Below are 24,599 nucleotides of genomic sequence, written 5' to 3'. Positions count from 1 at the left end.
GGAGTTAGCGATGATGATATTCGTAGGATGATTCACGACGAGGTGGCCGCAACCATCCGAGAGGCTATTCTGGAGATGTTTGGGTCTATAAAGACCACCTTGATCGAGACGTTTGATGAGCGATATGCTGCTGTTTCCGAGGCGGCTGATGCTGCAGTCACCGCAGTTGTCGTTGTTGCCAGACCGCAGGGGGTGACTCATTGTTGTACCGGGAGTTTCTGTCTCTTAGATAGAAGACAGAGTCGGTGACTGTGATTATGCAGATGTTTCATGAGAGGGCATTGTTTTGCCCTGAGCATGTGGCGATTGAGCAGGAAAGCAAGAATCGGTACTTGAGCATTCTGAAGAGGGATATTCGGGAATTCGTGGTGAACTCGTCTTACTGTAGATTTTTTGAGCTCCAGGAAAATGCCAGGAGGAGGGAGATCGAGCTGGAGACTCAGGAAAGGGAGGATGCTGAGTCCCAGGGGAGAGACCGACGGCTAACACAGTTGCAGCCGGTAGCCAAGCGGGCTAAGCCCGCTGATTCGAGATCAAGAGGCCAGAAGGGCCTCACTTGTGGAAAGTGCGGCAAGAGTTATGAGGAATCTTGTCGGGTGGGGATTTGCTACAAATGTAGCAAGGAGGGGCATATGGCGGAGTATTTCCCCAAGGGTTTTGCAGACTGTTTCCACTGCAATCAGACCGGCCATCGGAAGCCCGAGTGCCCTCAGCTTGTTCAGGGATCACCCCAGGGTTCCACTCCTGCTGCAGTGCGTGCTATTGATGTTAGGCTGGTGAAGGCCGAGGTTCCGAAGGCTCGTAGGATAGCTTTCCAGCTGATAGCGGAGGAGGTCCGCGCAGCACCTGATGTCGTGGCTGGTATGTATTTCCCTATTTATTCATTTACTTATTATGAGCTTCTCTTTATGATTATCATGTGCTATATTTAGGTGCATTTCCTGTGAGTTTTGTACCTTCTTTAGTGTTATTTGACTCGGGTTCGAGTTGATCCTTCGTGTCTATAGCCTTTAGTCATCACATTGGCAACCGGCGTGAGGCGTTGAGTCGACCTCTAAGGGTTTCTATTGGAGATGAGCATGCGGTTTTTTCTACCGAGGTATTACGAGGATGCGTGCTGGAGATTTTTGTCGTTGAGTTTCCGATTGACCCGGTACCAATCACGATGGGTGATATGTGTCTCATCGTGGGCATAGATTGGTTGAGCCATTTTGGAGCAGTGATCGACTGTGAGCGCTAGTTGGTGACTATACTAGACCCTAGTGGGCGAGTGCTTATAGTGTATGGTGAGGGTACCCGATCTAGGTCAGCTTTCTGCTCTGCCACCAAGCCAAGGCAGAGTTTACAACAGGGTTGTATGGGATACCTGGCATACTTGATGGATTCGCGGACTGTGTTAGAGAGGTCGAGTTCTATATCCGAGGTTCTGATAGTATGCGAGCTCCCTTATATTTTCCCTGAGGAGTTATCGGGTGTGCCTCCCAAGATGCAAGTGAGTTTCGGATTGATTTGGTTCTGCGGGTGGTGCCTATTGCCAAGGCACCTTATCGCCTTGCACCGCCAGAGATGCAGGAGTTATCCTCACAACTTCAGGAGCTGCTGGGGAAGGGATTTATTCAACCGAGTAGCTCGCCATGGGGAGCGTCAATCCTTTTTGTCAAGAAAAAGGATGGTTCACACCGGTTGTGCATTGATTACCGAGAGTTGAACAAGTTGACGGTCAAGAACTGTTATCCACTTCCGAGGATTGATGATCTATTCGATCAGCTGCAGGGGGCATCCTGGTTCTCCATGATTAATTTGAGATCCGGATATCACCAGATGAGAGTGTGCAAGCAGGATATTCAGAAGACGGCCTTTAGAACTCATTATGGGCATTATGAGTTCGTGGTGATGCCTTTTGGACTCACCAATGCACCAGCGATGTTCATGGATCTCATGAACCGGGTGTGTAGGCCTATGTTGGACCGGTCGGTGATCGTGTTCATTGATGATATCTTAGTGTATTCAAGATCCAAGGAGTAGCATGAGGAACATCTGCGAGAGGTTCGTGGGGTTTTGAGCTCGAAGAGGCTGTATGCCAAATTCTCCAAGTGTGATTTTTGGCTACGAGAGGTCCTGTTTCTGGGACATCTCGTTAATCAGAGCGAGATATTGGTCGATCCGGACAAAATTAAGGCAGTTATACAATGGGAGGTGTCGCGATCCCCATCCGAGATTCAGAGTTTTCTGGGATTGGCCAGCTACTATCGGAGATTTATCAGGGATTTCTCCAAGATTACAGTTCCTTTCACCAAGTTGACCCGAAAGGGTGTTACTTTTGTTTGGGGGCCTGAGCAGCAGGCATCTTTCGAGACCCTTCGCCAGAGATTGTGCGAAGCTTCGGTGTTAGCCCTTCCTGAGGGAGTAGAGGAATTTGTAGTCTATTGTGATGCGTCTATCTCAGGAATGGGTGTAGTGTTAATGAAGAGGGGTTACGTGATTGCATATGCGTCGAGGCAGTTGAAGCCTCATGAGATGAGGTATCCCACACATGATTTGGAGTTAAGGGCGGTGGTGTTTGCCCTCAAGATTTGGTGCCTCTATCTTTATGGTGTTAGGTGTACCGTATACACAGACCACAAGAGCCTGAAGTATCTCATGGATCAACACAACCTAAATATGAGACAGAGGAGGTGGTTGGATGTGGTGAAATATTATGACTGCGAGATCTTATAGCATCCGGGCAAGGCTAATGTGGTAACTGACGCCCTGAGTCGTAGAGCAGAGAGTGCTCTGATCCGAGATATGTGCATGAGGATGAAAGTGATGACTCTAGTCTTAGATACCATTCGAGGGGCCCAGGTGGAGGCCATGCGACCGGAGAATTGCAAAAAGGAATGGGTGATTGGGCAAGTGTCCAAGTTTTTGCCAGATAGTCGAGGGCTTATGAATTTACGAGGGCGGATTTGGGTGCCCTACACTGGCGGAGCTTGTCGTATTTTGATGGAGTAGGCACATAGATCGAAATTCTCGATCCATCCAGGAGCCACTAAGATGTACTTAGACCTAAAGAGAGATTATCGGTGGCCCTGTATGAAGAGGGATGTGGCTTGGTTAGTCGAGAGGTGCTTGACCTGTCGTCAAGTTAAGCCCGAGCACCAACGTCCTCATGGTCCATTGCAGCCACTGGAGATTCCCCAGTGGAAGTGGGAACAGATTTTCATGGACTTTATCACCAAGTTGTCGAGGACCGCGCGTGGAGTTGATGCGATTTGGGTGATTGTGGACCAGCTGACGAAGAGCGCTCATTTCCTTGCCATTAACGAGAACTCTTCTTCAGAGAGATTAGCCAAGATTTATGTGAGGGAGGTGGTAGCTCGGCATGGAGTACCGACCTTGATAGTTTCAGATCGAGACATGCGTTCTACTCCCAGATTATGGAAGAAATTTTATGAGGAGTTGGGTACCCAGTTACACTTCAGTACCGCATGTCATCCGCAGACAGACGAGCAGAGTGGGTGGACGATTCAGACACTTGAGGACATGTTGCGTGCATGTGTTATGGATTTCGGGGGAAGTTGGGACACTTATTTTCGCTTGGCTGAGTTTTCTTACAACAACAACTATCATTCAAGTATCGGTATGCCTCCCTTTTAGCTTCTTTATAGGAGAAAGTGTCGGATTCCCATTTGTTAGGGAGATGTGGGGCAGGGAGTGATGGGTGGCGCTGAGATAGTGCTGAAGACAAATGAGTAGATACATCAGGTCAGAAAGAGATTACTGACGGCCCAGAGTCATCAGAAGAGTAATGCAGATAGGAGACGATCCAAGCTGGAGTTCCAGGTCGGAGATTTTATACTCCTAAAGGTATCCCCTTGGAAAAGGGTGATCCGATTTAGGAAACGGGGCAAGCTGGGCCCCCGATACATCGGTCCTTTCAGGGTGACCACTAGAGTGGTTAGGTTAGTGTGCCGTTTGGAGCTACCTACGAAAGTTACTGCCTATAAACTGGCAGTTTAATGGGTCTCCATTCTCACCCACCGCTTCCTTGATTGGTGGAGGGTCGTTATCCGAGCGGGTAGGATATGACATTAATTCTCATTAAATATAATGATAAATATAAAGTAAATAAAGTTTTTATAAATTCCCAATCTTAGTTACTTTAGGAAAATGTGAAATTGATGCTAACACATGAAATTACACTTTGTACCTTACCAAGTCGTTAGTAGAGCGTATGTGGTTAACCAACACACTAACATGGACTAGTAAGGGTGGCAAAGGTTGGCTTAATTTTTTTCATAGATCGATGGAGAGTGTGTGGTTAACCAGCACATTGATTAGGTGATAAATGACATTTAGAGTACCAAGTATATCTGCATGCTTATTCACACCTTGTTTGTGATCCTCGGTATCCAAGTCACAAACTTGAAGGGCACAATCGAGATTTAAACATGCCATTGAAAAGTTCAATGAATCTTAAAAGAATCTAGGAATTTCAAGTCATCTAAAACCTAATAATCAATTTCATTTTTCATGGTGGAAATTGGTAAATCTTCATTTACCTACCTTCAGATATTTTGCAACTTAGATTACGACATCCCTCTTCCAAACTGTAAAATATTGTGTTGGGTCCTAGCCTTAATATTTCATTTGGGTGTTATATTAAGGACTCTTATTTAATCTAAACTTTGTTCTCTTCTTTTTCAGATGTCTTCCAACAATGCTTCTGGCTCAAACCCTGCTGGCTCCTTCTCTCTCATGAACCTTTATGGGAGAGTCATCTTCGATGAAACTAATTTCAAAGACTAGATTAGGAACATCAGTCACTTGTTATGAGGAAAAGGAATATGTCTTAGACAAGGAGCTTAAGGTCATTGATGAGTCTTCCGCTACTCCTGAAGAGATTGTTGAGTACATTACCCATGAGAAGGATGCAACTAAGATGTCATGTATCATGCTGGCAACTATGGCAACAGAACTCCAAAAGTCCTATGAGGATTTCTACCCTTATGAGATTCACTAATACCTGATGGAAAGATACCATTAGAGTGCTCGTGAAGAGAGGTATGAAATCATCACCTCCATGATAACAACTAAAATGAAGGATGGAGAGTCCATCACGACCCACTTGCAGAAAATGCAAAGGTTTGTGGACCGTCTGCTGAAGTTGAATGTGGTCTTCGATGAGGAACTGGCCATAAATATTATTCTACATTCTCTACCTCCCTGTTATGATCATTTTTGTATGACTTATCATATGAACAAGGAGGAGGTCACCATCAGCAAGCTTAAGGGACTTTGGAGGACTACTGAAAGTAGTCTCAAAGGTAAGAATGTTGTTACCACTCCTACTACTACCCTAGTTCTTGCAATCAGGCAAGGCAAAGGGAAGAAGAGGAAGACCCCTTCCAAGGGTCACATGGGAAAGTCACTTGATAGGTCCTCTTCTGGTAGAACTAAAGCAAGTCCTGCTACTCCCTCCACCAACCCAAAATAAGCAGAGTGCTTCTATTGTCATCAAAAATGGCACTAGAAGCAAAGCTACCCCAAGTACTTGCAGGATGTTAAGGATAGGAAAGTAAAACCCACCCATGCAAGTATTTACACTATATTGTCTTATAACTCACCACATACTAATTCTAGGGTCCTTGATAGAGGTTGTGGAATTCACATTTGTTCTGATTTACAGGGATTAAAAAGAAGTAAGGATGTGGAGCATGTGAAGATAAACTTGATCATGTGGAATATGAAAGCTTCACCTGTCACCAAGACTGGAGTTTATTTTTTATTGCATTGTAGTGGGTTAAAGTTAGGTTTGAATAATTGTTGTTACTCGTCTGAAATGGAGAGGAATATTATTTCCTTTCATGGTTTGTACAAACAAGGTTATAGTTTTTCGTTTGATAATGAAAGTGGTGCTATAATACTTTTTATAATGATGTATTTTATTTTAAAGCATTGCCTTGTGATGGTGTATATGAAACTGTGTTAGTTATAGACAAATTAGGAAATAATGTATTGCATATTGATTCTTCCACTAGTTTAGATAAAGCATCATTGTGGCGTTGTCATCTTGGACATGTCAACAATAAGCGCATAGGCCAACTCCAAAAGGCTGGAGTCTTGGAGTCTTTTGACTTAAAGTCATATGATAGTTGTGAATCTTGTTAACGTGGAAAGATGACTAAGTCACCGTTTACTTGTGACATCCCCAATTTCACGGCCAGAAAAGACCGATTTGTTTATGCTTTGTTTTATAAAATCAGAGTAAATCTTTTAAAGAAAACGGTTGCGGAATTTGTTCCCAAAACAAAATATGATAACCATTTATCAAAACATTTCTCAAAGAGAATGTATTTTCATTCAATAATAAAAACCTCGGGATGTCATCTTCCGATACAGACCAAAAGCATAAAAAATATAAAATAGACCTTACAACAATTATTTATAACTACTGATCTATAATCCAAAATCTCTCATCAAGTCCACCAACATATACTCTTATGCCATTACATGTAATGTAAAGAAAACTGAGTGGGTCAGGCTTGGGAGCCTGGTGAGCATATAGGGTTTTCAACCCACAATAAATAATTAATTTAATTTCATCAACCAATAATAACCCAATTACCCATTCCCGTTATTCTCACTTTACATCCCTAAGATAGCTAACACAAGGGACCTAGTCTAAGAATATTTCATCGGGGCGACAACACATGCTTCGGGGGTTCCTCAACAATATAAGTCAAATAAGGCAACCATGAGGGGGATGGAATACAACGAATGAACACCCAAGTTCATTAACACCTACAGGTTATGAGCCTGCTAGCGTTCCACTGGACTGTCTAGAAAAGTTTGTGGTCATCATCTAAATTCCGCTAGATGACTGGATTACAATGACATCGAGGCCTCTCATCTGTTTATCACACAACTATCTACCCATGTTCCACCCAACATATTAGTAGATAAAAATATATATTTTTATAAATAGTTTAAAACGTGTATAGCATGTTCAATCAATACATATTCCACATAACAGATGAGGCACACACACATAACACACATTTCATAGAGAATAAATCAGATCTATGAGATAAAAGAAAGTGAATATATATTCACACATATAACAACAAAATATACACATAACACGTATATCGTATAAAATAATTCATAGTTATGCGTTAGAAGAAAGTAACTACACACTCACTTGATTAGAAGATGATCAGACATCACTACGGCTTGTAGAAGTAGTATTCTTCGGTAGATCTGGAAGGTCTTCACAAAAAACAAGACTCCTCGCGGGCAGAGCTTCGGCTCGGAAACTCTTTTCTTCTCGGGATCTTCGGGCTTCGAGACTCGCTTCGGGTCTCGGGATGATACCGGGGCTTCGGGGGTACTTCTTTGCACGTAAATCGAGGTAATATGGGTGAGAGATGAGAGAATGAGCAACCAAACTCGGATGGCCCTTCAAATCTATTTATAGGGCAAAACTGGCCTTTGCCACGTCGTGGAACCTTTTTCCACATCGTGGGCTTAGTCGTCACTGCATGTGTCATCTCAAGTTGCATCTGGGGGACTCCCGGAGGTGTCAGAAGGCTTGCCGCATCGTGGTACTGCTTGCCATGCGTGGTCTCTGACACAGCTTTGGGGTTCACGCCCCGAACTTCAGAAATTCATAACTTTTGCATACGAACTCTGTTTTCAACGTTATTTATATCGAAGCGAAGGTGAGATTATGATCTACAACTCTCGTTTATACTCCATTGGCTAATTTTGAATTTATTTTTAATATATTATAAGTATATTACTTATATATTATCTTTAGTAGGCCGGGACAAGAAAACTCCATTCGAAATTCATAACTCCTTTATCTGAACCCCGTTTTTGTCTGTCTTTTGATCGTTGGACTACTATAGAAGATATCTTCGACTCTCGTTTAGATCACTAAGGATAGATATCTATCTACCTTATGTTCACTATTTACGTCGCGTTGGGTTGAGCTGGGTCATGCCGGTTCTGTCGTGAAACTTCGACAGGTCATAACTTCTTCGTTATAACTCGGATTTTGGTGTTCTTTATATGCACGGAAACCTTTTGACATATACTAAAACTTGGTTAAGATTAATCCTTCTAAATAATCTTCCATCAAAAATTCATTTTTGATCCTTATCGTCTCTAATTTGACTAGCCCGGATCTACGGGCGTTACATTACTGGTTCTTGTGAATGGGGTGAAGGTTTATTGGACCTCATACACACAGATGTGTGTGTACCCTTCAAAACCGCCACAAAGGATGCTAACCGCTTCTATGTGAGTTTTACTGATGATTACAGTAGATATGGCTATATCTACTTAATCAAGCATAAGTCAGAAACCTTTGAAAGGTTCAAAGAGTTTAAGCAGGAAGTGGAGAATCAGCTGGGCAGAAAGATAAAGATGCTCAGATCCGATCGAGGTAGAGAGTATCTTAGTATCGAATTCCTTGACTATCTTAAGGAATGTGGAATTGTTTCACAATTGACACCTCCTAGGAAACCACAGCTTAATGGTGTGGCTGATAGGCACAATCGATCCTTGTTGGACATGGTTCATTCCATGATGAGTCGAACTTTGTTACGTGTCTCTTTTTAGGGGGTATGCCTTAGAGACTACCACCCGTATTCTTCATCTAGTCCCAACCAAGAAGGTTGCCAAAACACCTCACGAGATGTGGACAAGGAAGGTTCCCTCATTAGTACACATCAAGGTTTGGGGTTACGAGGCTTTCATGAGACGCGAGACTCATGACAAGCTTGAACCTCATAGTGAGCGGTGTATTTTCATCAGCTACCCACAAAAATCCTTTGGATATCTCTTCTACATACCGAGTGACAATGTTTTCTTCGTTGCAAGGACAGGAGTCTTTTGTGAATGAGAATTCATTGGCCAATGAAACAATGGGATGCAAATTGACCTTGAATAGCTTGAAGAGTCAAGCGATGAAGGAACTTCAGACTCTAGCGATCAACCTGAGGAGGAAACTCTTGTTGAATCAATTGACGAATCTGTATCTCTGAGGTGTTCTAGTAGAGTTAGAAATACACCTAAGTTTTATGGTTTCCATATTAATAAAGAAGGTGATACATTTATCAGTGATAGCACACCGGTAAATTTTGATGAACCTAACAACTACAAGGAAGTCATGGCACGTCCCGAGTCTGCAAAGTGGAAAGAGGATATGAACAGCAAGATTCAATCTATGTATGACAATCAAGTTTGGAACTTGGTTGACAATGTATCGGGTCATAAGACAGTTGGGTGCAAATGGATCTTCAAGAAGAAGACCGACATGGATGGGAAAGTACACACTTATAAGGTGCAACTAGTTGTGAAGGGATTTACTCAAACTCTGAGAGTTGACTATGATGAGACCTTCTCACTAGTAGCGAAGATTAAGTCTATTAGGGTTATGCTAGCTATTGTTGCATTTCATGACTATGAAATATGTCAAATGGATGTCAAAACGGATTTCCTAAATGGAAAGTTGGTTGAGGATGTTTACATGAGTTAGCCAGAAGGTTTTGTCAATGCAAAGTACCCTAATAGATTGTGTAATCTTGAGAAATCCATTTATGGATTGAAACAAGCATCTCGCAGATGGAATCTTTGTTTTGATGAGAAAGTCAAAGAGTTTGGATTTTCAAGAAGTGAGGTTGAGTCATGTGTACATGTTAAAGCTAGTGGGAGTATTATTAGCTTTTTGGTACTATATGTGGATGACATACTGCTCATAGGAAATGACATCCCAACCTTCCTTGAGGTGAAATCTTGGCTTAGGAAGTGTTTCACTATGAAGGACCTTGTAGAAGCTGCCTATATCCTAGGAATAAGGCTATTGAGAGACAGAAGTAAGAGACTGATTCGACTTAGTCAAAGTACCCACTTGGACAAGGTATTGAAGAGGTTCAACATGTAAAATTCCAAGAAAGGTGACTTACTGATCCAAAGCAATGCCAAACTGAGTAAGACTTAGAGTCTGAGTATAGAGGCTGAGATAGTTGAGATGATTTGATTTCCATATGCTTCCGTGGTTGGCTCGATCATGTATGCAATGACTTGTACTCGCCCTGATGTGGCCTTTGGTTTGAGCATGGTCAATAGATATTAGGGGAACCCTAGTAAGGCTCACTGGAATACCGTAAATAATATTCTCAAGTACCTTTGTAGGACTTAGGAGTGGGTTCTTATCTTTGGTGGGAGTGATGACTTGAGAGTGACGGGGTATAGTGACGCTAGCTTCCAGACCAACAGAGATAATTTCCACTCTAGTAGGGCTGGGTATTCACCTTGAATGGAGGATTAGTTACTTGGAAAAGTTCCAAGCGGGAGACTGTAGCTGATTCAACGTGCGAATCGGAGTACATAACAGCAAATGAAGTGGCGAAGGAGGCGATATGGCTGAAGAACTTCATTGGAGACCTTGGAGTTGTACCACCTATAAAGGAGCCTAAGGAGATTTTCCATGACAGCAATAGTGTGGTTGCCTTAGCCAAGGAACCAAGGGATCATGGCAGATCCAGGCACATTGATAGGAAATCTCACTTCGTAAGATACAAAATAGAATAAGGCCTCCTTGTAGCAAAGAGGGTATCGTCAGAAGAGAACCCAGAAAATCCCATCACGTAGGTACTGCGTAGGGTTAAGCATTTACAGCATGCGAGGCGCATTGGGCTGAAGGACGATATTAGTTTTAATTATTAGATAGCTATTTCTAAAACTTGTAATAGATAAAATTTAATTGACATTTAATAATTAAATAAAAGTTGTTTATTTATAAGTAGAGTTACTATCGTGTGTTAATTGTTTACAATTGTTTCAATTTTCCATGTTTTGGATTCCAGGATAATAAGATTATTCTAACTATCCGCAGTCGATCATACTTTGGAAGTAGGTATTGAAGCAAGACTGTCATGAATTGGGCTTGTAGATGTCTAAAGTGTTTAGACATAGCAAAAGTTGCTACAACATTCATGAGTGCTCATAAGTTCTGAGTATTGGATTAAATCCACACATACTTGTATCACTTCATGGAATTTATCTCGAGTGATCGTGAGATGATAATATTATATAAGTCTTCAAACCAAGAGACATCAGTTGGTGACTATGAGTTGGTTGTGCATTGATAGTACGGAAACACATCAGTAACTTGATGCAATAAAACGAGCTATTGTGTATGATTTGGCGAATAGTTAGTATAAGCATATGATTCAAAGTTTATCTGTTCCTTTTAGTCCTCGGAGGATTAAAAGCGATATCTTGGGGCCCTTGATGATTTTGTTTTGACTTATATGTCAAGCCCGATCAGAACTAAATTGATGTGTTCGATTAAGTCATATGTCAAACAAATCGGAAATCGGAAAACGAACTTCTAGACATTAAGTATGACGTTGTTCCATGTATTTGTCTGGCTAATATCTTGGGAACAGAGGATTATATAATCACTTGTCTAAAATGGTGCATCTTAGTTCAACAAAGTTTTAAGAGCTACGATTTCCGGTTGCTTCCTGAAGTCGTACTTGTAGCTATAGTTATTAGACTTATCCAAGTGGGAGACTGTTGGATAAAGTATCTAAGTCCATAACTATATTTGGTATGTACTTGACCCGATTTGGCATGGTCCATTTGGGTTGCATTTCACTGAAACAATTTTTAAGGATGGACTTCTAAGAGGTTATTTATGATTTGTTAATATATTATAAGTTCTAATATATTAATACAAAATCATATTATTTAATTAGTATTGATCAATAATTAATTTGGAATTAATTTTGTGATCGAAAGAGACTAATTAAATATGTGGGGATTGATTGTGTAAATCATTCATTCTTATAAAGTGGGCTTATGATCCATAGTTCTTTATATTGGGCTAAACCCATGTGGTGACCCATGGAGCCTAAGGAATGTGGAAAGTCATGCACATCAGGGTTTGCATGGTGTAACCCTAATTGTGTCACACTATATAAGAACTCCTCTCGCTACTAAAATCGGCAATAGTGTGTGTGTGTGTGTATGAAGAGAATAACCTATTTTGTGTGCAAAGATACTCTCTCTCAAGTCTTCTAATTGTTAGTGGTGATTTGTGGTTCCATTTGAGGCATTCACATTATTGGTGCTACGCTCTTAAAGCTTCATATAACAAGCTACAAGAAAGGTATGTTATCTAACTAGTTTTATTATACAAGTATCAAAGTTTTGTATGCTAGTTAGGGTAATGCTTTGGAAAAATTAAATTACATGTATAATTAGAGAAAACATTGATCCAAAGCATTTAGGGTTGTATGTGCACCATAAGATTTTTACAGTGCTCAAAACCTATCAGGAAGACGTTTGAAAAAGAAAGATAAAGTTTAGATTAGATAAGGCTCGTTATTATAACACCCAAAATGAGATATTGAGGCTAGTACCCAACATAATATTTTACAATTCGGAAGAGGGATGTCGTAATTCAATTGCAAAATATTTGAAGGTAGGTAAATGGAGATTTACCAATTTCCACTATGAAAAACAAAATTGATTATTAAGTTTTAAATGAATTGAAGTTCTAAGATTCTTTTGAGATTCATTGAACTTTTTCAATGGCATGTTTAAATCTTAATTGTGCCCTTCAAGTTTGTGACTAGGTTGTCGAGGATTACAAACAAGGTGTAAATAACCATGCAAATTAGCTTAGTACACTTAATGTTATAGATCACCTAATCAATGTGTCGGTTAACCACACACGCTCCACTGATCCATGATTAACATTAAGCTACCCTTTTCCACACATTGTCAGTCCCAAATTAGTGTGCTGGTTAACCACACGCGCTCCACTAACGACTTAACAAGGTGCAAAGTGCAATTTCATGGAATAGCACCATTTTCACATTTTTCCGAAAGTAACTAAGATTAGGAATTTATAAAAGTTAAGTTACTTTAATAATTATCATTATACTTATTAATGAGAATTAATGTCCTATCCTACCCGTTCGGCTAACGACCCTCCACCAGTTAAAGAAGCGGTGGCTGAGAGTGGACACCCATTAAACCATCATTTTATAGGCATTAACCTTATACCCCCCCCCCCCCCCCCCTTATAGATCGACTTCGGGAATGAGGCCTACTAACGGTAAGACTAACTTGTCTTATATATATATATATATATATATATATATATATATATATATATATATATATATATATATATATATATAAAATCAACTTTACTATTATAATAATATAAGGGTTGAATTTTAAACTTTTAAAATTGTAGGGTTTGGAATTAAAGTTTCATTAATGTAACTTTTCAAGTTCCAAAACTCGAAGGAAAGTTTTGTAAGTTGCTAAGACTTTTGAAATTCATAACTTATGGACTTTTATATTCCATAAATGAGATCATTCCAATTCCAAATTTGAGAACAAGTTATGAAACGTTTCAAGACTCTTTGAATTTTATAACTTACATTAGTTAATAGTTTCGTAAATAAAGACTTTTTATATTCCATAACTTGAGGACAAGTTATGGAACTTTTCAAGAATACATATGGATCAAATTAACTAGTCCAATTATGATATGATGATAATTTACCCATTAGACCTAATTTGATTCATATTCAAGATAATATCAAATTTTACAAACAACTAGTATTTCACAGAATCAAGTAGTTATCTTAGAATTTGACAAACATCATGTTCTTGGATGGGGATTAACACTACCATATCATTAACATAGAATTTTATGAAGCAAAACAGTTTGTGGTAATGTTCCTAATCCAAAACAGGTCAAAAACTCGAAGAGCATGCCTACAGATGCATCAACTCGTTGAGTGCATTAATGGACTCATCGAGTTCAAGGAAAACATCATCCAACTCGTTGAGTTCAAATATGGACTCGGCGAGTTGGCCCTGGCAGAATCCCGAAATGCATTTTTTTCAGCATTGAAAATTATATAGTTGCATCAATACAATAGAAAACATCCTAGGCTCTAATACCAAAGATGGACTCGTCGAGTTCAAGGCAAACATCATCCAACTTGTTGAGTTCAAATATGGACTCGACGAGTAGGCCCTGATAGAATCCCGAAGTGCAGTTTTTTTAGCTTTGGAAAATTATGTAGTGGCATTAATACAATAGAAAACATCATAGGCTCTGATACCACTGATGGGTTTTATGTACTCTAACATTCCTATGGTGCACATACAACCCTAATGCTTTGGATCTAAGTCTTATCTAACTATACATGCAACATTGTTTTTCCAAAGCATAAAACCTAAACTAGCATGTAAGGTAACATTTAACTCATTAAAAACAGTTAGAAGAGTACCTTGTGTAGTAGCTTGCTTGTATTTGACCTTTAGGAACCAAGCACCTCAAGTGTGATGCCTCAAATGTCTTATAACAAACCAAGAACAAGAGAATAGACTTGAGAGAGTGGATTAGGAGCTCAAAATCGGCTATCAACTCTTAGTATGCATGGGGTAACTGATTTTAGGTGTTAGGAGTGTCTTATATAGTCTAGGTTTACATCCACGTAAAACCTAACCCACCATGACCCTTCATATTTCATAGGCCCTTTGGACTAAATCTTTATTGACTTGCATATAGGTTTAGTCCAACTCTAATCAACATGGGTCGTGAGTCCAACTACAAGAACTACTGATTTACTTAATCAGTCCCCGTAACTTTAATTAGTTTTTTTGATCAATAAATTAATACAAAAAAATTCTTGATCAGTACTAATTAAACAATGTTATTATTCAATTAATGTATTATACTTATAATATATTAATAAACCACAATAACCTCTTCTTCAAGTATCCATCATATCAAATTGTTCCAGAGTGTTACAACCCAAATAGACAATGCTATTATCGGGTCAAGTACATACCAATTATAGTTATGGATTAGACACCTAATCCAACAATAATATGTACTTATTCTATATTTTCAAATGTCTTGAACATTGTGAGAAAGTTATTAGAATTTTGTGTTAAGAACAATCTAAGGTTTTACCAAAGACTAGTTGTTTGAGGATAGTTACAAGCATGATATTATTTGGAATCACCATAGTGACACATTTTAGATTGAGATGATTTTTAGTCAGAATTGATGGTCATATGGGAATATAAAAAATGTTTCCATAATGGGATATGCTTGTAGAATCTGCATGTGAGTTGGAAACATTAATGCAAGAGAAGTGTTCAAGGAGTGTATATTGAATTTAAGACTTCATAACTATGAAACTGTTTCAAGTAACAAGTTCCAGTGGAACATTCTGTAATATCGAAGGCTGAGTCTCTTTGACTTAGAACCTCGACATCATAAGAGGTCAATGTATGTAAAGATGGAATTCCACTACATCTTGGATATTGATAAGCATTTAAAATTGTGAAATCAGTATCATTGGAGTAATGTCCAGTCGATTTATTCACAAAGGAAGGACGATGCAGAGGCATAATATATGTGTTCATAACATGGCATGACTGATGTTATCTAATTCAAGTGGTTAGTTGATTACTCGAAACTTTATACAATGAATACATTTGTAATTTTTATGGTGAATAAATAATAAGGATTTATCTATATTCAATGGGTATGATACAATAGTTAATTAATTTATTATTGTGTTTCTCTTTGAATGTTTTACTTCCCTCAGTAATTTAAATATTGTTCAAAATTCAATCGTCATTCGTACTTTTGGAAGTAAGTAGTGAGTCAAGACCGTTATGAATTGGTTGTAGCTTGTCTATAGAGATTGGACATCACATGAGATTGCTACAATATTCAAGAGTGCTTAAAAAATGGAGATATTGAGTATTGGATAAACCCATGCTTAGATATTACTCCATGGATTTTATCACGAGTAATTCTAAGATGATAATATCTTCTATTCTTCAAATGGAGATACATAAGTTGTAATTTGCAAGTTGGTTGTGTATTGGTGTTGCGTAAATACATCAGTAACATGATGTTAGAAAATGTAGTATCATGTATGATTTGATAAGTAAAGGTTACAATTGTGTAGACAAATTTTATTTGTTCCTTTGTATAAGATGAAATGTGATATCATTGGGCCTCTCGATGATTTGTTGTCGACATCTGAAGTGATTGGTTGAGCCTGGACTAATTGATGTGTTGAATTAGTAGTCTAAATTTAGTCGTTACAAATTAGAAAATTGAGAAACAAAACCTTGGACTATCAGATTGATTCTAATCCATGTGTCATGTCCATATGATATCTTATAAAAGGAAGGCATAGTTGATCACTTATCTTAGGGCCAATGTTTGATTTAAATCAGAGTTTGGAAGTGGCTTTCGAAAGCACATTTTGTTGTTTACTTCAAGTTTATACTAGCAATTGTAGTTATAGACATCCAAGTGGGAAACTGTTGGATTAAGGTGTCTAAGCTCATAATTAAATTGGTATGTTCTTGTAATTAGAAGCAAAGTCCTTTTTGGGTTGCTCTCATAACTAGAACTTGGTTAGAATGACATTCGTAGAGAGTGGATAAATTTATTAGTTTATTTATCTTTAATAAATTGTAATAAATGATTTGTTAATATATTAGATTATTAATATACTAAATGGAAATAGAAAGTTTATTTGTTAATTTATTATGTGATAAATAAATTAATGTAAAATCGAAAAAAAATGATTAATTATTAATCAAAATTAATCTATAATTAATTCAAGACTAATTGGACTTAATTAAAGGTCTATTGGTTGAATTGTACTTTCTCGTAATTGAGCAAAGAAAGAAGATTCTAGATGGTGGACGAAATTTGAGAAGATTTTAGGGTTTTTGGAATATTCCTAAAGCTGATAAGGATTACCATATTTGAGTAGTTAAAATATTAATGCTTTAAATTCAAATGTACAACATCCAGACTATAAATAGGACCCCAAGGAGGTGTAATTTCGTTCATATCTTTTCAAGGAGATATGTTGGTTGAAATTCCTCCTTTTGTCTCTCCTTTTGTATTCTAGTTCTAGGGTTTGGGTGTGAGCCATTAGAGGCATCATCCTTTTGGTGCTAAGCTTTCTAAGACCAATAACTACAAGGGATTGAAGTGATTTGTTTACTATAACAAATCAAATGTATGTAACCCTAAGTGCGCGATTTCAAAATTATTAGGGTTCATGTTAGTTTTGTTGTTCATTGAATGTTGTCTTCAATGTTTTATGACATAGATTATTATAGGTTGCATTTTCCCTATTAATTGTTAAGTGCTTTTCTGAATTGTACATTTATAACCTATAAAACCCATGAGTAAGAACCTAACATTTAGAGAGAATTTGTATGCTTATGAAGTTGTGACTTCAAAAAATTAGCCAAAAACGTTTAAGTAACTTAAATGCGTATAGATGAGTGAGTTCAAGAGCATAAATTCATGAGAATATGCATTTTGGTCAAAAGGGTAAAATGGAAAATTTTATGCTTTTTGGACCAAGTTTGTGACTTAATAGATTAAGGCCCATATTAAGTCAGTAAGAAGTGACATAGTGGAGTTTTATAATGTATCTTCAGCTTTGTGATGGGTTAGAAACGAAAAAATTATGGGCATTAGAAGATTAGAAGAAAATTGTCCCTATTGTTGTAATGGAATCAACAATGCATTTTTTGATCTGTAGCCACCTCGACATAGCGAAGGCCTTGCAATGGTGTGATGAGGGTGATCGTGTTTTGTGTTAGACTCTTCGTCGTAAGAGCATGGTGACGTACTTTCCCATGACATGGTGCTATGGGGTACCACGACACGGTGGCTAAAGTAAGTTGTTATGGGAGAAATACATTGCAACTCAGCAAAAGGCTGGCCACAATCAATTTACACACACTACATCACAGTAAAAATATGACTACAGTGTGGTTACGAGGTCAGAGAACATAGTTAAAAGAGTTAAGGGCTCACTCTCGGACCAAATCTTTCGTCGGTCGATGGAGAGCTACCGTAGGGCGATTTAGGTGCAAAAATGGTACCAAGACAAGTTAAAGATGGTGGAATGATAGGATTATCATCCTCTTCCACCTAAGGTAAGGATTTATCTATTTTATTAAGATTTGAGCTTTAATGTTGAATGTGTTAGTTTGGTTAAAATGGTTGAATTGATAAACCTATAGATTTAGTACGATGCTATTAGGAGTGTCTAAAAGCTTTTACCAAGCTTTGGAAGTGATTTCCATGTCAAAATCAATCTAATGAGAGTTAGTGTTTGAAACCATAACTAGGGACGTTATGATTGATGTATTATGGGTTGGATAATACTGAATTAGGTAACATGAGATGCTCAATTTATTGGTTGGAATAGATTTAGAAGTAGAATTTGAGAAGTTAGAATAGTTATCCATTGAGATATCATTTTAACAAAGAGATGGATTAAGCTATTAATAGGCTAAGACAAGTTTTAAGAAACATGATTATGTGTATGAATATGCCTTAAGCAAAGAAGATGGATCAATATGCATCAATTGAAGATCGGAAGGTAAGGGGGTAGTTAGTCTTCATTAAATAACAAGTTGAATTATCATTCACTCTCGTATTAGATTATGTATACATGTTTATGTTTATATATATATATATATATATATATATATATATATGCGTGTGTGTGTGTTATACGTTCAAAACCATGTATCAGAGCATGTGCATATAATCATAAGATGTATGATTAGAAGAAAAGGTAATTATGTTAAATGCCTAAGAGAAGACAAATAAAGATATGGTATGAGAAGGAGTATGTATGTATGTGTAGAACATAAAGGTATTATGTAGAATACCTAATAGATGGGAGAAAAAGAATTAGATTAAGTACTTAATGAGCTAAGTAATAAATGTGTAGTAGAAGATCTGTTGATGAGATAAAGAGAAAGAATATCCACAAGACACGTGTAATGTGATGAATCACATTAAAGAATTAGAGAAGTGTAAAAAGATGATTCCAATGAGAATAAGAGTATGATTCCTTCAGGAATAAAGAGTATGATGCCTTTGAGAAAGAGATTATGATTCCTTTTGGAATGTAAATAGATTATTCCAGCAGGAATGAGATTATTATTGTTAGAAAATATAAAGGAAGGTTTCCATGAGTGGAAAGAGGTAGGAGAGCTCTTTAAGAACTTAGAGATAATCCATGAGGGATTAAGAGTACGGAACATGCGAGGGATTTAAAAGAAAAAGAAGAAGAAGAAGGATATCAAGGGACCCATGAGGGATCAAGATGAGGGGGTTATGTCTATAGAGTTGTTGCCGATAAGATTAGAGGTGTGTTGTTTCCCTTATATGTTAAATATTGTTATCATATGTGATTGGACCATTTCGGTCAAGATGAGAATTACATGTTAAGGAATGAGAAGTTGAGAATATAGATGTAACGCCCGTAGATCCGGGCTAGTCAATTTGGAGACGATAGGCGACAAAAATGAATTTTTGATGAAATATTATTTAGAATGAATAATCTTAACTAAGATATAGTATATGTTACAAGGTGTCCGTGCATATAAAGAACGCCGAAATCCGAGTTATAACGAAGAAGTTATGACCTGTCGAAGTTTCGCAACAGAACCGGCACAACACTGAATGACGTAAAAAGTGAATTTACGTTAGAGTGATATTTAGCCTTAGCAATCTAAACGAAAGTCATAGAGTTCGTTAAACCATGAGCGTGCATAAAAATAATATCCAAATCTGACTTCGTATGAGGAAGTTATGATTTTTCTAAGTTTCGACTTAGCGGTATACAACCCGAATACTCGATTTGAGATCGAGCGGTTTTAGCCGTAACAATCTAAATGAGAATCGAGGATCTCGTCAATTGTAGTGAAACGATAACAAGATAGGCGAAAACGGACGTCGGATGAAGAAGTTATGAATTTATAATGGAGTTTTCCTGTCCGCCCTACTAAAAAAATATAATAAAAATAAATTCAAAATTAGCCGATGGAGTCTAAACGAAAGTTGTAGATCATAGTGTCACCTACGCGGGGATGTAAAGAACGTTGAAAACGGAGTTCGTATGAAGAAGATATGAATTTTTGAAGTTTATTAAATATTTTCGATATTTAATTTACATATAAAATAACCGATATTATCCATGGGGGGAGTCAGCGAGCTGATCCACATTACGCCCAGTGTAATGCAATTTACGCCTAGCGTAAATCGAGTTTTAGCCCCCTATAAAAGGAAGTCGAGTGCAACAGAGTTCTTTGCTCATTTTTTCCCTTTTTCTCGCATTTTGGATCGTTTTTCGTGCAAGAAATATCCCGAAGCCCCGGTATCATTCCCGAGACCCGAAGCCCAGAAGATCCTGAAAAGTGAAATTCCCGAGCCGAAGCTCTACCCGCGAAAAACCAATTTTTGTGAAGATCCTCCAGATCTACTAAAGAATACTACTTCTACAAGCCGTAGTGCTGTCCGATCATCTTCTAATCAAGTGAGTGTGTGGTCACTTTCTTCTAACACATAAATATTAAGTATTTGCTATGAAAAACGTGCTACGTGTATAATATTTTGTTGTTTATTTGAGATGATTGTGGAATGGGTGAATTATATAAGCTTTAATGAGTTAAACTATATATGTATTTTGTATCTAAAAGTATGTTGGGTAGAACATGAGTAGATGAGGTTGTTGGTAGGTTATAAAAGGTGGGTTGGACCATGAGATAAAAGGATAAAGAGATAACTTGTTTTAGATCCGAGAGTATGGATTAGAGCAGGAGGTTAGTTTTAGATCCAAGGGTATGGATCAGATCAAGAGGTTAGTTTTAGATCTGGGAATATGGATTAGGTAATGAGCCAAATTTAAGATCTAGGAGTATGGATTATGTATTTTATAATTACGTGTTCATACGATAAGGTATCATGCATATAGTCCCTTTTAGGAATGTGTTTTTATACGTGTATTGATTAAAGTATGAAATATACATATGTATGTAAAGTATTTGTTATTGTTCGAAATACGGGTTAGATATATTTGATAATATACAACGTGCAAATCAGTTATGGTTCAATATGTGTTAAGATGTGAATATATGATATTATTACTTAAAACTCTATGTTAAGTATACACTAGTTAGCATTGCCTAAACCCAGTTAATATCGAAAAGTGATTATAAGCATTGTAGGTTTGCCTAGTGATGGGTTAAGACTTAAATAGGGATGTTTGGTTCAATTAAGTTTCGACATTGGGTAGCCTCTTATTAAGAGTACGTGTGTTGTGAGATTGATGATTGGTGGAGTACGTCCTACGTACAGAAGTACATTTTATGTATGAAGTCTTTTTCAAAGCTTTGTGTCTTGGGTGCTGCTTGTGCCAGGGTACTATTATGTTCTCGTGTACGATTCTTTCGCATACCAAAGTACTATAATGTGCCAGAAGTACTATCATGTACAAAGTCTTTTTGACAATTTTGTGTGTCGGTTATTGGAGCGTATGGGAGTACTCTAGTAGTATTTCCCATACTTTTATTTTGAGAGAGCTTTGGAGTCAGCGTTTCTTTTATGAGGTGATCGATCGAGCTTCATATGTCAACGTTTTGTTTCACGAAGTAATTAAGGGAACTTCGTAGATTGCCTAGTAAAGTGTGTCGGTAATAGACCACTGCTAGGTATGTTTGGTGGTATATTGTTGGATAAGGTGTGTCTGGGGGTTAAATACCTCATGTATTCAGGCCACTGCTAGGCAAAGTTCGATGCTGGGATAGGTAGAGTCTGGGGGTATAATACCTCATGATAGTCGGACCACACCTAGGCATTGTTATCTAGATAACTACCCCTGACTTAACTGTCTTGTGGTTCTTTCTTTTACGAACGAAGGTTTGTGGTGAAACTTATTACATTCCCCTCATATGATGTCTTTATTGATCCTCGTTTGCTGCTAGGGAATTTCCGAAGCAGCTTCATCAGTTTGTGGTTCATATCGATTCCTTAGGCTAGATCTCGTAAGATCATTGTATAGGGTCAATATGTGGGGATTGACGGGATGGGATATATTGTTTTAGAAATCTAATTCATATGTGTTTATAACATTAGTGGTTTCGCAGGATCGAGATATACTATATTATCACGTTGTTTGAACTAAGAGCTTTCATTCTCTGTGCTCCTTAGGTGATTGGGTTCACCAGGAATATTCGAACTAAGTGTTCATTAGATATTTGAACTTAGTTTCATCAGGGATAATTGAACTAAGTGTTCATTAAGTGTTTGTGAACTAGGTGCTCATTGGTAATATTGGAACTAAGTGTTCATTAGGTGTTCTTAAACTAGGTGTTCATTAATTATTGTGAATTGTGTATTCACCAGAGGTAATCTAAGAACCTTGGCAGCACTAGACATTGTGCCAGTTCCTTAGGGTAATCCTTAGTAATGAATGGGAGAAGGGTAATTGGTTCTTAGGATAAATCTTTAAGAAATAAATGGAGATAATGGGGGTGGGTATTTGAATTGATTGTTTGATAATTAAATATAATAATTATATTATTGTGGGTTGAAAACCCTATATGCTCACCAGGCTCCCAAGCCTGACCCACTCAATTTTCTTTGCATTACAGGTAATGGCACAAGAGTATAAGTTGGTGGACTTGACGAGAGATTTTGGATTATAGACCAGTAGTTATGAATAACTGTTGTAAGGTGTATTTTGTTTTGTTTATGCTTTTGATCTGTATTGAACATGACATCCCGAGATTTTGTTATATAATGAAAATACATTTCTTTAAAGAAATGCTTTGATAATTTTTATCATATTTTGTTTTTGGAACAAATTCCGCAACTGTTTTTTTTAAAGATTACTCTGATTTTAAAAGCAAACATAAACAAATCGGTCTTTTCTGGCCGTGAAATTGGGGATGTCACAATAGAGTGTAAGTAAAGTGAGAAAAAGGTATACCTAGACTATGAGATGTGAAATGAGTAAAGTAAGAGTATGATAACGACATGCATAAAGTATGAAAATAGTATAGAGATGAGATGAGATAAGAGTAAGGGATAAGAAAAGAGATAAAGAAAGATGAGTATGAAAGAGATAAAGAAATAGAAGATGGAGTATGAGATGAGCTTGAGAAGAGGCTAAGAAAGAGTTTGAGATCATAAGAAAAGAATACATAAGAAGAGTAGAAGATAAAGTATGAGATAGAGGAGAGGAGAATGCATAAGAAAAAGTATAAGAGTTAGATGGAATGTGGAAGAATAGCAGAGTATGCTATGAGAAGAACAAATTAGATTTAAGTAGATGAGCAAGAGGAGTATGAGCAAGAGGAGTAAAGATAGTTAGAGTAATTAAAGATAGAAAGATTAGAATGAGAGCAAGTTAAGATGGAAATAGATAGAATATAACTCACCAAACATGTGGTCGGACACAGTAGATGTTTCATGTTTTTTAGGTTCAGGTAGCAGTCATTTTACGTGAGAAGATAGGAGCACGATGACTTAGACTGGATTGTTATTTTATTTTTATTTCCTTGTAGATTATTTAAATAGATAAATGTTATTATAAAACCGAAATTAATCATAGGATGCAAAGTGTTTAATTTTTATAGAACTCCACATTTACTTAGAAAACTCTGATAATTCCCAAGAATATTTAGATTGAATAATTCGGGTCGTTACAAAAATAGTTTCTAATCAATTTATCATCACATGACAAATTAATAAACAAATTTCTTCTAAATTCTTTTTTGTCTTTTATTAGCTTAAATGGGTTTTAAACGTAAGCCAAAATGACCCTTCTATTATTATAAATATTTGTAACAGCCCGGATTTCCAGGTATTTATTATTATTTGTATTTTTGGAGAATTGTGAGTGGACTCGGCGAGTTGGAGCTCAAACTCGCCGAGTAGGATCGCGATTTTGGACGCGGGTTCGCGTCTGGACTCGGCGAGTCCAAGGAGTGGACTCGGCGAGTCCACACTGTTTAATGAAACCCTAATTTCCAGGGTATGAGACCTATTTAAGGGGGTTTATGGCCGTCATTTGCGGCCACCAACCCCAGAGAGAACCCTAAAGAACCAGTGAGTCCTTTGTGAGAGAGAAGAGGAAGAACCTTGACTATTTGTGGGTATTTTTGCATATAGAAGAGGATCAAGGCAAGAGGAGACCAAACAAGGTGCTAATCTAGTGATTTCTAAGCTCAGGGACTTCATTTGAGGTATCCATTTGTTCATTTCTCAGTCCTTGTTGTGAATCTTAGAGTTAGGGTTTCTTTGTGGAAGAGATCCATGGAGTATTTGGCCTTTTCTTGTGTTAGTACTTTAGATCTGGACCCAAATAGGTCTAGAGACCCTTTTGTTGGATTAGTGTCTAAGCCCGTAACCATATTTGGTAAGTACTTGACCCGGTTGTGCATGGTCCTTTTGGGTTGCCTTCACCAAGGCAACTTGACTAGAGAAATTAAATAGAGAGAGAGGTTATTGTGATTTATTAATATGTTATAAGAATAATATATTAAAGGAAAATCATATTTGTTTAATTAATATTGGTCAATAATTAATTAGGAATTAATTTTGTGATCAAGTGTAATTAATTAAACTAGAGGGGCTGAATTGTAATTATAAGATAGTTGCAAGATAGGGCAATATTTATCCTTGTTAAAGGATGAATGAATTTAAGGAT

This window comes from Lactuca saligna, chromosome 2 (assembly GCF_052625555.1).
Source record: "Lactuca saligna cultivar CGN05327 chromosome 2, ASM5262555v1, whole genome shotgun sequence".
Taxonomy (NCBI): Eukaryota; Viridiplantae; Streptophyta; class Magnoliopsida; order Asterales; family Asteraceae; genus Lactuca; species Lactuca saligna.
The sequence above is the reverse complement of the archived record's forward strand: the minus strand, read 5'-3'. Positions refer to the sequence as shown.